The sequence below is a fragment of the Brachycentrus maculatus genome, unplaced genomic scaffold (genome assembly GCF_059751285.1).
Source record: "Brachycentrus maculatus isolate JH-2025_06_01 unplaced genomic scaffold, ASM5975128v1 h1tg000257l, whole genome shotgun sequence".
NCBI lineage: Eukaryota > Metazoa > Arthropoda > Insecta > Trichoptera > Brachycentridae > Brachycentrus > Brachycentrus maculatus.
In genome coordinates this window covers 1,636,338-1,651,994 of record NW_028281008.1, presented here as the reverse complement: position 1 = coordinate 1,651,994, position 15,657 = coordinate 1,636,338, and positions in this window count along the sequence as shown.

Sequence of the window (15,657 nt, the reverse complement as noted above, 5' to 3'; positions counted from 1 at the left end):
TATATATATATATATATATATATATATATATATATATATATATATATATATATATATATATATATATATATATATATATATATATATATATATATATATATATATATATATATATATATATATATATATATATATATATAAATATATATATGTGTGTTTAAATATATGTATTACAATTTCAATTAATCTTATCAACAGTTTAATGTTTTACCGCAAACCAAAAGATCTAAACCAATTTATAATAAACGAAAATTGGTTTTTTGAGCACGCATTTGCCCTACAGCATAAATATCCAAAATACTTTGAAGTGAAGAATTAATTTAATGTGCTCAAATTATATTCTATATAAATACATGTATAATTGTGTCAGATACATAACATATTTTAAATAATTACTCAAAGCATTCCAATAATAATCTTGAAACTTTGTAGACTGTTTACGTTTTAATGGAAAAATTAAATGAAACATTTAATATTTAAATCTGAATTCTAAATAACTAATAACAAGTTACTTCTGTTTATTTTACTCAATTCATTATAAACAAGTTGGAAGAATAACTAAATAATTGTTGTTTTTTCATAAAATAAATTTTACATAAAATGATCCATAATTCATGTGGGGAGTTAAATATAATATATTTATTTCTTTAAATAAAAAATATATAGTGAACGTTACACAAGTGAATATCGCCAACTGATGAAAGGTTGTATATACCTAAAGAATTATATTTTCATAAAAAATATAATAGTTTGGTTGTCAATCATGGTAAGAATTATGAATGATATTGAAAATTATGTTTTCAAGCGTCTCCTAGTATATAAAATAATACGGGAAGAATCTTACATACATTTCATGGCTAATTAAAAAAACTTACTAAACTTAACCACAGATGGTACCCAGAAATAGCATGTGAAAGAAGGTGTCAATTAAAGCATAAATATACCTTCTGAAATTTGTGTAATTTGGTTATTGATCATGAGTAGAATGGTGAATGTTATAAAGTTTATTTATCTATTTTTATTTGATTATACATATAATTACAAATTACAATAATATGCCATTACTAAGGATTCTCGTACCGATGGCATATTTTACACTATTTATTTATAAACTTACATGAAAGTAAATTGATAAGGTCATGCAATCAAATACGACATGGCCTAAGGTTGCGATTTAGGTATTTCAGATTAACCCACATCCATTTTTCCATATATGAATTACACTTTTTTATTTAATTTCTATTTTCATGACTTTATAGATAATGGAAGCAGGTTGTGCAACTTTATTGCTTAGTAATCAAAGTTCATTTGACCAAGAGAAGTATATGTTTGTACGTGTTTAGTGTTTTTTTAAGTGATTATTAAAGCAGCCTATGGTCGACAGCCTTGTAAATACCTAGACTTCTGTATTCTTCTTCATCTATGTTGTCATATCGATGTTTTTTTTCTTTTCTCGTTATTTTCTTCGTTTATATACGTAACATATTCATAAAAATGATCATTTTCAAAGTGTGTTTATGAAATATTAAAATTGCGTAGGTACTCTTGGTATTTTTACAAGAATTTTAAGTTCTGATTTTTCTTGAATGTATTTGCTTTATTTAACATGTAGTGTATACGTATATCATTGAAAGGGTTGCGCTGATTGAAGAGTACTGGGAGTAAGGGTAGAATATTTCTTTCAATTTTACCTAGCTTTGTATTATATACCTTCTTTGAAATAAAAAGGGAAGGTATGCTTTCATTACATGGCTCTAATGGGACGTCAATTGAGGCTTGAAATAACAACTCAGGAAGCTCTTTAGGACGTGAACATACAAAAATACAAGGACATGCATACAAGTGCTTTTTTATATAACTAGAACCCGTTGTTCGTATGACTAAGGGGATATGAAATATAAACAATTTAAAAATAATAAAAATAAAGATCTACACAGAAGCAATGAGATGCAGCTAGATTTTTTAAAATACATATTCAAAATTGTTAAAATCAATTGATTAATATTTAAAACTAATACAAATAAATTATTAATTTTTAATTAATGCCGATATCTTATTCATTCGTCTTAAACTGCCAATCAATTCAAAATATTCAAAGGCAGTTGAGATTTCGGCCCAAGCTCTTACAACTGCCATTTTTTTTGTTTGTAAAATCTATTTGCTTTTAAACCGGTGGATGTTATAATTCTACAACTAACTTATTTTAACATGATTATGATTATTACTTTTTAAAATTAATTTGTGCATGAAAGTAATTAAATTAAATTGATATTTCGAAAATTCTAAGCAGAAATCAGAGAACAAGAATCTTGTTTAAGAAAAAAAAGTATGAGTTCTTTAACCACATAATAAATAATTGAGCCTATAAAAATATTAGATATATAAAAAAAAATTAAATAAAATGATTGTGACTGAAACCTCCCCTATATTTTCCATGCTTCCACTTATAAACACTAAAAAAAACAACACCTACACTTTCTTCATCCTTCAACATCCCAAAAATAAAACTTTCATATTTAATATTCTCAATATTATTAATATTTAAAGCATTTACTTTGTGGTTAGTCATTTTTACTTTTATATTTTTTTACAAAAATGTTAATAATAATAGTATATAACCACTCACCGAGATTTTTATTTCTACCGGTTTCGAGACGTACCCGTCTCTTCGTCAGGACAATCACTAACACAGCATGCAAACAATACCACCCTTCACCACCAAAGCACCATTTACACACTCAAAACTACACAAAATGTCCAACACATGCGATTTTTGGTCGACCCGAAGACCAACATGCACTTAAGTTTTCGACACAGACATGCGTTACGAGCCGAGGTTAAACATGCAATAGTTTATAATATAATGTAGTAATGTAATATAGTATATAATATAGTTAAATATATAATATAGTATAATATATGTAATATGGTATAATATAGTAATATAGTATAATATAGTAATATTGTATAATATAGTAATATAAACATGCAATAAACATTATCTCAACAAATTTGATAAAATAAATAAAAATTGAGTATTTTCAAGATAAAATTAAATGTAAAACGTGTAGAGACATAAAATAAAAGTAACCACCTAATTAGGTCACGAAGGAAAACGTTTATTTTTTATCATTTAATATATTATACAATTACAAATGCAGTGACAATATCACACGTCCTTTAATCTACGTTTTAGATACGGTAATTGTTATTTTACAATATGTCACGTCGAAATGTGACATTGATAAGAATTCAATAACAATTAATAAATAATGCTACGCTGTGGCTACTTAATATATGAGCGACACAGATGTGGAATGATCACCCAATGACCAAAGTCTGAGGCCAAATTACCGCAAAGGAGCCTCTTTTAGACGACCATCAACCACAGAGTCCCGACTCGAGTGAGTCCATATTGGGGCACTTATACTCGTATGGTATATCGTATCGGAGAGAAAGATAATGAAAACTCCATTTGTACTCGACTGAAATAGTTTATTTTATATATTCTGCTACTTTTATATTATAATATCATGAATTTATTATGATTATAATGATAATTAAAATTTGATATTATTATTAGATTTAAGTTTTGTACTGACATTACTTGAACTACATTTTGTAAACTAAAATAACAAATTTATAGTTTTTTACACACGTATATTATTTGACCAGTGATAAGGAGTTGTCAACGAATGGTTCCAGATTCACCCATATATTATTTGAATTAATATGCAATCCATTTCTATAGTAAAATTATATAAAATCATACTTAAAACCCTTACCATAAAACCCTTACCTTAAATATAACTATTATTAAATTCACTCATTAAATTAATTTGGACAGAAAAGTTTTTTTTTTAAAAAACTTGTTTCGAGAAATTCAGATGTTCTCATTAACATGTAAAAATACAAACCGTTTGTAAACAAATATTCTCGTCAAGAGGAGAATATCTAAACCGTTTGTATTTTCACCTACTGATGATAACATCTGTAGTTCTCGAAACAACTCGTGTTTACGTAAATAAGCACAAAAAAGTCTTATACGCAAATATATCAATGATTTTATTTTTAATATCTAAATCATCATGTTATTCACAAAAAGATAAATATCAACAAACAAAAAATTAAATTTTTAACTAGAAAGGTTTTTTATGTTTATATTATGTTAAAATAGATAAAAATTAATGATAAATATGACACATAAGGTGGCTTTGTGGGTCTCTGCAAAAAATAATATGTCAATTATTTTTGTGAATTGATCAAAGATTGTTTACATATACGTATGTAAATTTACACATATATTTAACAAATCAATTAAATACATAAATAAAAATATACAAATACAGTGTACACCGGTACTACTACCATTAAGTCGAGTAAATGACTTACTTAGTATACAAGTACGAGTCCGTATATGTACCTACTTTATTACATATATTTATCTTTCTCAAGTATCTAGTTCTAGAAGATATAAGAATCCCTTTTAGAATGCAAACATTGTCGCCCCTCCCTTGTCCCACCCGCCACTTCCTCCGCCACCCTTCATCCCTTGTGTATATTCACGCACAACTTCAGACCTGAATAAGGGGCTCGTCTCAACCCTTTCCTTGCCCGTGACCTTAGCAAAATCCTAAATTGGGGGCTAGAAATTCGATGACAAAGGAATAATTTACTAATATCTAATAACACTTTTTGAATCGTATTATCCGTGCCATATTCCCTCTTCATATTACCTCTAGTAATAATATTCATACTCCCAACTGAAACGCAAGACTAGCAGGATATTCAGGATACGATCCTCAAGGATTGATTCTAGAAAAGGACTTTGCTTTCTTACCTTACTTTTTGCTTTACTTGAGAAAAATCTGTGAATACCGTCTTTCTTTCGTGTAAATTAAAATAAAAATAAGTGAGTTATTTCACCTAGGTTCAGGAGTTTCTTTATATCTGAGAAATTGTATTGCGAACGGTCATTGACTGCATTAAGCGATAACATTATGTAGTGTAAGCGATAACATTAACTTTTTCACCTATGATTGACGACGATCGATTGGACAATCACTGTTGATCTGACCTGTAACCTGACGAAGAGACGGGTACGTCTCGAAACCGATCGACGAAAATCTCGGTTAGAGGTGATATAGTACCATTACTAACATTCGTGTAAAAAAGAGTAAAGATGACCAAATTCAAATTAAATGCTTTAAATATTAGTAAACTTAAATAGTAATTCTTTTAAGTACCTTGAAGTTTAACATAAAAGTAAAACAATCTTCTTGTCATCCATTATTAAATTTGTATAATACCACTTTTAAAATCACTTATTCGTGACTACCGGTTTCGGAAAATCATTTCATCATCAGGTCATTAGAATAAAAATAAAATTTTGAAAGAGAGAAAGAAGACAAATGAATCACTATGGGAATAATTTTCCGAAACCGGTAGTCACGAATAATCGTTTACAAAAGTGGTATTACACAAAGTGAACAATGAATAATTAGGAGAGTGCTTTATTACCACACCACAAAGTAATCAATGTTTTTAATATATTTACAAAATATAATATGATAGTGTACGAAAGGTTTTTTTCATAACGGTAAATATATTATTGTATATTAAATTTGCTTCTTTCTGTCCACGAGAATCATTATTCTCATTAAGTGATTTTCTTTCTTATTAATACAAGAAAGAAAATGTATCACTTAATGTGTCGTGTCGTTTGTGACTGTGGAGCGTCAGAAACTGTTTTGTCTTTGTTCCCAAGTATCCATTTGGAGCAAACCACAACAATCTACTGAAGCAATTCTGGTTCACGTCGTTTCTTCCACCCTTTCTGGAGTTTACCTCTCACATCGTTCCCTTTCCTCCACCTTCCAGCACAATATACACAACCCGTTTACTACCACACCAGGAGAATATTCGCAGAATCCCAGTCCCTCTAACCTAAACATTACTAAACTCGGGAGCGCTCGCCCTGAACCTTCGCTGTAGGGTGTAGGGTTGAACGAAGGCAATGAGTTTATTTTAATTTTATTCGATTGCCTGTTCGCGCAAATGTCTGGGACCTTAGAAATCTGTTTTATGTCTAGAAAGCGTCCAATGAATCTTAAGCAAATCCTGCCGTTTTGTGGATTTGCGCGACTTGTTTTAGTATTCATTGGTTTCAGTTGCTAAATACAATCGTATTAACGATTAACTGTGTCTTTCAAACATATACTCCTACTCACAACATTTTGAGTGTGTCCAAATATAATACTTTTTCACAAATCTGGGTTTCCGCACTTACGAGTTATTTAACATTTTAACTAAATTATAGTTTTATTTTAAATTAAATGTAAACTAACTCCTATGTGACAAAATCCAATTTTGTGAACATGTACATACTCAAAGAGTTGTGCGTAAAATAACTATCAAAGCATAAGCTGCATAAATATTCAGGTTATTAGGCATTTTCCAGTAAGTAAAATAATTCGAGTTCGGATCTTGCATACAAATAAAAAGGTCTCTGCTAAATAAACGTCTTCTAAATCAAATCATACATGGCTGTTGTGAAGTCACATGTACAGTGTCACCACGGAACGTCATGAAATGGATCATATATGTATGAGTTCCAAAAAATTGAGTGGTGTGGTAAATATATATATCAAGGTCGTAAACCCTGTAAATACCCAGACATCCATATTTCTCATCTATGTTGAGATGTCAAAAACTAAATACGCCATACCTTCAGGGCCTTAAATTGATGCCACCTAGGATCAGTGTGAGATTTTAGAGCTCTTCAGCCTATTTAGTATTTTTATATATTCGATTTTCATATAAGCCAGTGTGTATTCTGATCTCAAACTTTACGTCAATTATTGATCGAACAATATAGGTCAGTTTGATGAGTTATTGGTGAAGTCTGTGCCAACCTTGGTCGTTAGTTTTACCATTCCTTTCCTCAGTCACTCTTAGCCCGGATTTAGTCTGCCAACATTACCAGTATACATCATACCACTATTTCGCCACCCTGCGCTTGGGACTTGCGGGTAGAAAGGAACACTGTCCAATTTGCTTCCAGTGCATTTATAACACACCCAGTCACATACTCACGGAAAAGAAATACTTCAAAGTTGAATATAGTATTTTTGTTTAACTTAATTCCCGCGAAAAAAAGTAATCATTAATAAGAAGGCAATTAAGATTTTTTTTTAATATTGTGATTTAAATATTTAAAAAAAACAGTTCTCAAATTTCACATTCTGAATTTATTAATGTAAACACGACTAGTTTTGAGAACTTCCTTATTTCTCAAAACTGGTTATGTTTATCTGAATTAACACAAAAAGTGGTATTATGCAAGGGTTTTATTTTTATATTTAAATCATCATATTATTTCACAAAGTAATGCATAATCGATAAATAACTCTGTAGTTTACTTATATGTCACATTAGTAGTATGGTAGGTGTCCAAGGTAAGAGTTTCGTGGTTGCCACGTTTGGCTACCATGTCGGAGGTCCTGGTTTCGATTTCCATAGGGGTTAAAATAAATATTTGTGTTTTTTTACTCCAATATTTTTAACTTCACTGGTACCTGAAGCGTAATACTCATCACCTTGCCTTTTTGTTGCTTAATACTATTTTTTAGCGAATGGAAGTAAAACTCATCCTAGCTACACTTCTTGGTTAAACCATTTACTTTCGTATGAAATGCCAGTCCAGAAGGTTTCATTTATTTTTCACGCCATAGTTTGGCAATAATCATGGCAATCAACTCCTACTTTGTCTGCAGCTGCCCTGAACAGCTCCATCGCGCTACAATAGAACCACTCTCTCGAGCTTTTAAGCCAGGATATACGTCTCACCGTACGCTGCATTTTCCATCGACTTTGCCTTGTGATATTATACGTATTATTTCGTATTTCTGCCACCTCGTAAAATGCCAAAACTAGATTCTTAAGAATATTTTCTTAAAGTGACTATAATTTTCTTCTCTTTATCCCATATCTTAAAAAGTCTGCGTTAAAAACTCGATACCGGTGATACTTTGAGCATTCTTCTGTAGCACCACATTTTGAATGCCTCAATTAACCATATTTTAATTCAAAAATAGGTATTTTATATTTGTATTTGACAGATTATTTTTTCATAGTATTCAGAATAACATCCCGATTATTATTTTTGAATCAGCTTTTACTTTGTAGAATTTTAAATACTATTATCAAATAATAAACTAAATTTGATTTTTTGTTGTTTAGTTAAAAATAATAACTATACTCTCGAAATGTGGAATGAACATTCACAAAAAAATGTTTTCAATCCAGTGGAATCATAAAGACGATTTTAATTTATTAAAACCCTAAGCACTCCTTACTTCTGTATTATTTTTAATTAGCACTCAAAACTATGTATATTGTATTAATTTTAAAAGATAAGTTTTTCATAAGATTCGTATTGAATCATTGGAGAGTATGTATTAATTATTTGGTATTTTTTTTTTTTTTTTTTTTAATTATGCTGCATAATATCTAGCCAAACTCGACAACGGACCTAGCTTGAAAAATACGATGTTGAACAATACTCAACATAAGAGTAGTACGATTAAGGGTTAATGATAATACCTCGAATAATCTTTGTTACACTGTCTGTTACATGTAATGGTCAGCGTGTTTAGCTACTGTGTTGGAGATTCCGGGTTCGATTCCCAGGGGGGTGAAAATAAATATAAGTGATTTTACTTAATATTACCCTGGACTGGTTCCTGAAGCGCAAGAGTAATCACCTTGCCTTCATGTAAGTAATGATCAAGATAACACTGTGTCAATTCGATGCAGTGCCCTATGCACTATGGGTGCGGATAAGGGTTATAAGTTAAAAAAAACACTGTCTAAAGAATTTTAAAAACCAATTTTTGTCAAGTAAGTACTTACCCACTGCGTTCCATACGAAATGTAGAAGAGGAATGAAAAAGAAGATTACTTTTTTCGCTTTTCTGCGCTTTAAATCGTAAGCCCGTACAATTCCGCTAACCGTATTCACATGTCACCTAAATCAAAGTAAATATTATAGTTCGATACCGCCATAAAGTCTGCCCGTATTCAAAATTCCGAGTCGGTAACCGCTGTCTTCAATATAGACAGGCATCATACCCTTTTATCTGAATGTGAGATTTGAATTACGATACCGCGGGGCCAAACAAAACTATCAAAAAGTTTTCTTGTAAAAAAACTTATAATTCAAAAAAGTTGCCCCGACCCGAAGTTTTTGAATTATTGACACTTTTGAAAGAAATCTCATTTCCATGTTTTATTTGTGGACCGAATCTGCCCGTTCGTGCTTTATTATGATACTCCCGTCAATTCTGAAATATGCCTCCCTTGTACTTGTTGTGCGGCAATTTCAACATTATTTCCACCCCTTCGCTTCGCCGTCAATTTTTATCGGGTGCAAAAACCAAACAGTTTAATATTTACTCGCTACGTTGTTCCGTAATGATAAATGATGAGAGACTGTTGTTGTATAAGGGAAAGCACGTCAACCCAAGCAGATAGTTGTTAAGGAATACAAACTAGAAATATCTCATAAATTGATTCGGCAGTCACTTTGTGGTAATATCTAACCATTCATAATTTATGTTTTCTTCTTCTAATCCTTATTCGTATCCAATGTTGCATATGGCACTGCATTGTATTGAAGCAGTGTTACCTTGTTACTTACATGAAAGCAAGGTTACCACTCCTACGCTTCTGGGACCAGTGCACGGTAATATTAAATAAATATTAGAGTGGAACGTCATTTATATTTAACTTCACCCCCCCCCCCTCCCCCACTGGGAATATATAAAAATAGAATATAAAACTATACAAAAAATTAACTAAACTGTTACTAGTGAAGGCACACGAAACAAAGTCAAAATTAACTTTCAAATTATCTGTTAAAAGTGTGAGGAAAGAACGGTAAAATGAATATATGTGGGGAATGTAGTAAGAAAAAGGAACAGAGGAAAACCGTGGAAATTTTTTTCAACAAAAAACAGGTTTATCAATTTTTTAAAGCGGTCTGGTCAGGAGTCGAAGTAATCGGCGGGTATGTGTAAGAAGATGCATGAATGTGGAGGAGGCGAAGAATGTTTGCCAAGACAGGGATTGAGTGTGGCGTTCTATTCTCTCTGTCTATTCCTGTGGAGAATCGGTGTGATCGTTAGTTAATTAGTTAGTTAGTCAAATCGTAAAGGGCTGTAAAAACACGTAATAAGTATTCGAGCTTTTAAGAGATTACTTTTATTAAATTAATCCAACTTAGCACTCTTCAACCATTTTATATTAAGTTTTTCATAAGATTATTCTTGTTAACCCTAATTCGGTTCAAATTGTGTGTTGCATTATTTTTTTAAACATAATGACCACTTATATAACAAAAATTCTGTGATAAACATATAAACCCCGTTATTTAAAAAAAATTAAACACTTGAATATACCACTTAATGAGTTTTATTTATATATACGACTAGTTTCTAAACAAAAGTGTTTGATAATGTCTTAAGACGAAACGCGTCACGTATTAACACATTCATAAATAAATGTAGAATTCAATCCAATAAACCTTGTTTAGTTTTGAATATATTACCCAACAATTCAATATGGAATTCTACCAACTGTCTGCAGTTACAATAAATAACTTACAGATGCTTTCATCTTCTGTCAAAAATTAAAACTTAATTTTTAATTTATTTTAATTTTTACCAGAAGATGAAAACACCTGTATGTTTTCGAAACTAGTCGTATATTTAAATGAAACTCATTAAATGGTATATTCAAGTGTTTAATTTTTTAGAAATAATCAACATGTCATTCCACAAAGTTAATGCCGAATCGATAAATAATATAAACCCCGTTATTCACCAAGTCTAGATTACAGAAATCTAGAATACATCCAGAAAATTCTTTATTTCTTTTTTATTTCCGAAACTGAAAAAAAAAACTCTTTCTGTGACTAAAGCCGCATCCCTCCCCTAAATGTTAACAAAGAAAAAACTGAGATTTCCGTCCGACTCCGTCCACTTGCCAAACCAATAAAACCTCGGCTAACCTCAAACTGTGAAATTCCTATTACAGGCAGCTGAATGTGTGCGTTTTTTTCTCTTTCCGTTTATTAAAATGAATGCAGCTGCTTTTCAAATCCGTGATTCGAATGATAAATTATCCGGCCCCAAATTATTATGAAGACCCATTGAAATATTTTACTCGATGTAATAATGCAATCTATGTGATACACTCGTACCTATACGGGCGTACGGCGGATTCAATAATAAATAATAATAAAAATGTTTACAAATACTATGTAAGCCGTGATAGATTTGTTGTGTTATTGTACTGTATTACATTATTGATCAGCGGTTATATCGAAAAAAATAATACTAAAAAACTCATTGAACTATGGGTTCGTATTCTATGGATAAAATTAGATCTATAGCCAAAATTACACTCTCGCATTTTTATGGGGTTTATTTATTAAAATAAGGTCGTTTCTGGTTGTATCTACAATCATCACTGGTAATTTGTTAAATAGATGTAAAAAATACATCAATATTTTAATAACAAAGGAATAATTTTTATCTAAGGAACTAATTCTATATCTAAGAATTCCAGGCAGTATGGATGTTCAATAATTGGCAAAATGGTGTTTTAATCACATAATATAAAGTAATCACTTAAACAAACCAAGTAGGCCTATGACTGCTTAATTTTAAATAAAACTACAATATTCTTTTCAAATAAAGATATATTTTATATAACTTAGCATCAAAAATTGTTTGAGTATTCATTGAAAATGAAAATAAACACCATGAAAAAAAAATGTATAAATTATAAAGGGAGGAGATATTTCAAAATGGTATTATTTAAAAGTATAAAGTTGCGTGTTACCCCAATATCTATAAAATAATACAAATTTGAAATAAAATAAAACATCTAATTTTGATTTTATTTAACAAGGTTCTCGAAAACAAGGCATAATTTTAACGAGGGACTCGCACTAGCCCACCACTGTCATAAAAATTACGAAATCCTACATTTAATCACTTTTAACTTTATGGATGTTGTTTCAAAAGTTACACCAATAAAACTCGTAAACACAAAAACTTGGTGCTTATGATAAAAATTATATAAAATGTGTCCCCTACGAAATTTATGAACACACGTTTTTGTATTGGAATTACAATCTTCCAGATATGGTTATGCCGGCGTATGCCGAGTTACAATATATTATCAGATGCTTTGAAGGCATAATGGCATTTTTCGGTACTGTAATACGGCTATAAAAAGTCACATTTTGGTTGCAGCGAAGAATGAAGTCTAACCGTAAGATTTGAGGACAACTTTTTCGGAGTTATTCGCCACTAAGGAGTCGTAAGTGCCCTCTAGGTCCGCCTCCGCCAGACTCCTGCATCCCAGCGCACTAAAACATCTTATTGCTTCATCCGCCAACCCACGCCATCATCCGATGTTTTGTGCTGGAAGGAGTGAGAAAATCGTGTATCCACACTCCAAACATCTCACTCCACTCTCGTCTCTATGGACCTATAACAAACGAACCCCATGCTTTAAGTTCACGCACACTGAATAATGCAATATCGTTAAATAAAATGTTTTGAATATCAAAAATAAAACACTTGAATAAACCACTTTTTGAGTTTATTAATGTTAACACCACTAGTTTGTTTGTTTTTTCATATGTTGATGAGAACGTTTGTAGTTCACGAAACGAATCAAGAAAACCTTAATACAATTTAAAAGAATACACTTGTTTTTTACAACATGAGTTGTTTTTATTTTATTACTTATAACGACTAGTTTCGGAAGCTATGCTTCTATCTTTAGGTCTAAATATAACAATATAAACATAAAATGTTTATATTTAGACCTGAAGATAGAAGCATGGCTTTGGTAACTAGTAGTTAAAATACAATAAAGAGAACTCAAGTAGTAAAAAAAACAAGTGTTTTCTTTTAAATTTCATCATGTCTTTCCACAAAGTGAAACAAAACATAAAATAAGCATTAATAAACACAAAAAGTGGTCGTAGACAAATGTTAATTTTTATATATATTTCAATAATTTTGGTATTCCGCAAACTTAATACTTCATCAATAAACAATAAAATAATATATTTTTAAATCTTATGACCGTACCTGATGGTGCATAGGTCACTAAATTGACGTGGTGTTAGCTTGACCGCCAATCATATGAAGGCTCTAGATTGTTAAATCCAGGAGTGGAATATATTGAATTTAATATATTATTAAATTAAAACCAATATTTTTAGCTTTTCCACTTTATTTTTATTTGACCAGCGACCGGGTTTCGTCGTTACCGACATCATCAGACCAGTCTGATGATGTCGGTTACGACGAAACCCGGTCGCTGGTCAAATAAAAATAAAGTGGAAAAGTTAAAAATATTGGTTTTAATATAATAATATATTAAAATGCATTTCCATCACCAAGTGTCAGTGGATAATATAAATATATTGAATTGTTTTTAAAATACATACGATAATAACATTACTATGGAAATGGAAATTGATGACAAATAGTACGAACAATGAATGAAGAAGAGAAAGAGATAATGGCATAAATAAAGATGTTGAGTTTAGCAATGGGAAGGGCATTCTGAGTTGCATACCCGTAGTCGTACAGGCTTGCGTGTGTTAAATTAGCTTCTACATATATGTGTCCTATTATATAAGTGAAAGGTTTATAATAGGACACATACATGTAGACATATTATTATGATGAACTTTAATTAACCGACAATAATAAACTTAATTAAAATGTTATTTTCATTATTTTAAATTCTTTTGCATTATACAAACGTAACATAAATTCAAACACAAAAAAGAATAAAATATAAATACAAAAAAAGATCCCACAAAGGCATGGCCTGTGTGTGGGTAAACAATATAATTTAGGTCGTAGTAAAGGACACTGGCAAGAATACAATAGGTATTATAAATAGAACTAAAATAAAAGTGTTAATATAAAATACAAAAAACAAATTTCTTTAAAAATATAATTAAAGACGATAAAGTAAAAAGTTAGCAAGCATGTACTACATGAGTGATACCTCTACAAGAAAAGGGAGTTTAAATCTTTCTCTTCAACAAACAATTTAAGCCAATTTTTAAATCTAAACAAACCTAGGTAATTAACATCAGACATATAGTCTTTGCGGAATAAACTGAATATCTTTCGCTTGTTTCGTAGTTCAGCCCTACCCGTTGATGTATGAATTGAATACCGAAACGCACCATAATAGCTAGCCAGACAGAAAAGGAGGAAAACTGTTTATGGCCAAAGGTGCTGTGCGAAGTGTGGAGACTGGAACTGAGAGCGAGGACATGCCTCAAGCCAGAAGTGCGGATTTGAGAGCAGACGAGCGACACAAGAAAACTATTGTTCAAATTTTACTCTGATTTAGACAGTAAAACTAAAACATAGTAAAACTCTTGCGATATCCAGCGAATCACATATTAAATTTTCATTTTCATACGAGATCATAATAGTAAAATATTACAACATTTTGATTGTGTCCAAATTCTTGTTCACAAAATCTGGATTATCTCCAATTACAGGACTTATTTTCGTATTAAATATAAGTATGTCAAAAAATAAGTAAAACATTATAAGAATGAAAGTTTTCTGCCATGACGACAATGTTTTCAGTTGAATAATGTATTCTCATTTCTAGGTAATGTAGGATAAAGAAAGCATGATATGTTTTTTAAAAAAATAAAATTAAAATAATCAAAAATTTTCAGTTAACCTTATGAAGTCATTTTTAAAATAACTTTGTTTTATACATATCTTGTCATAGTGTCAACACTACACGACGCTTCATATGTGGTTGTCAATCATAGGTTGTATGGTTAGTGCTACACGTGATAAGATGAACACTTAAACCGGCCAATATGACGGATCATAAGCCCTGTAAACCCAGACATCAATGTAATAAAATAACATAAAATAACTATGTATATAGTTTTTCCACTTATATTTTATTTGACCAGATTTCGTCGTTACCGACATCATCAGACTGGTCACCGACGTCGTTACCGACATCACTAGTCTGATGTAGTGAGGAAACCCGGTCACTGGTCAAATTATGATAGGTACGTTTGAAAAAACTATAAAGCCGTTATTTTATTTTATATTTCCACCAAACTTAAACCAGACATATCTGTTGAGATGTCAAAATATATAAATAACTCTCAAACGGAGAGACCAGATTTGTGAACGAGAATTTGTACACACTCGAAATGTTGTGATCTCCATTTTTTCATTAAAATCAGAAATTTCACTTGTAAAATTCTTTTTTATGTTCCTAAAATAACAGACACGCCATGATTATCTCAATGTGGCATAATAATTTTATTGAAATTTAGTTTTTTTTATTATTATTATTTGATAGTGTCTACTTAGTAATAAAAACACGTCCTCCGCTCCCCAAGTATGTGACGCGGCAGGTGCCAGTCGAGCATTATAACCGTAACATAAAACCTACGCGGACCATAAAAAATAGGCAAAGATAATTGTGTCGTAAAAATAACATAAATCATCATAACTTAATATAATGTGGATTTTTTTACTAGAATATTTCGTCTACATTCAAAGTTAC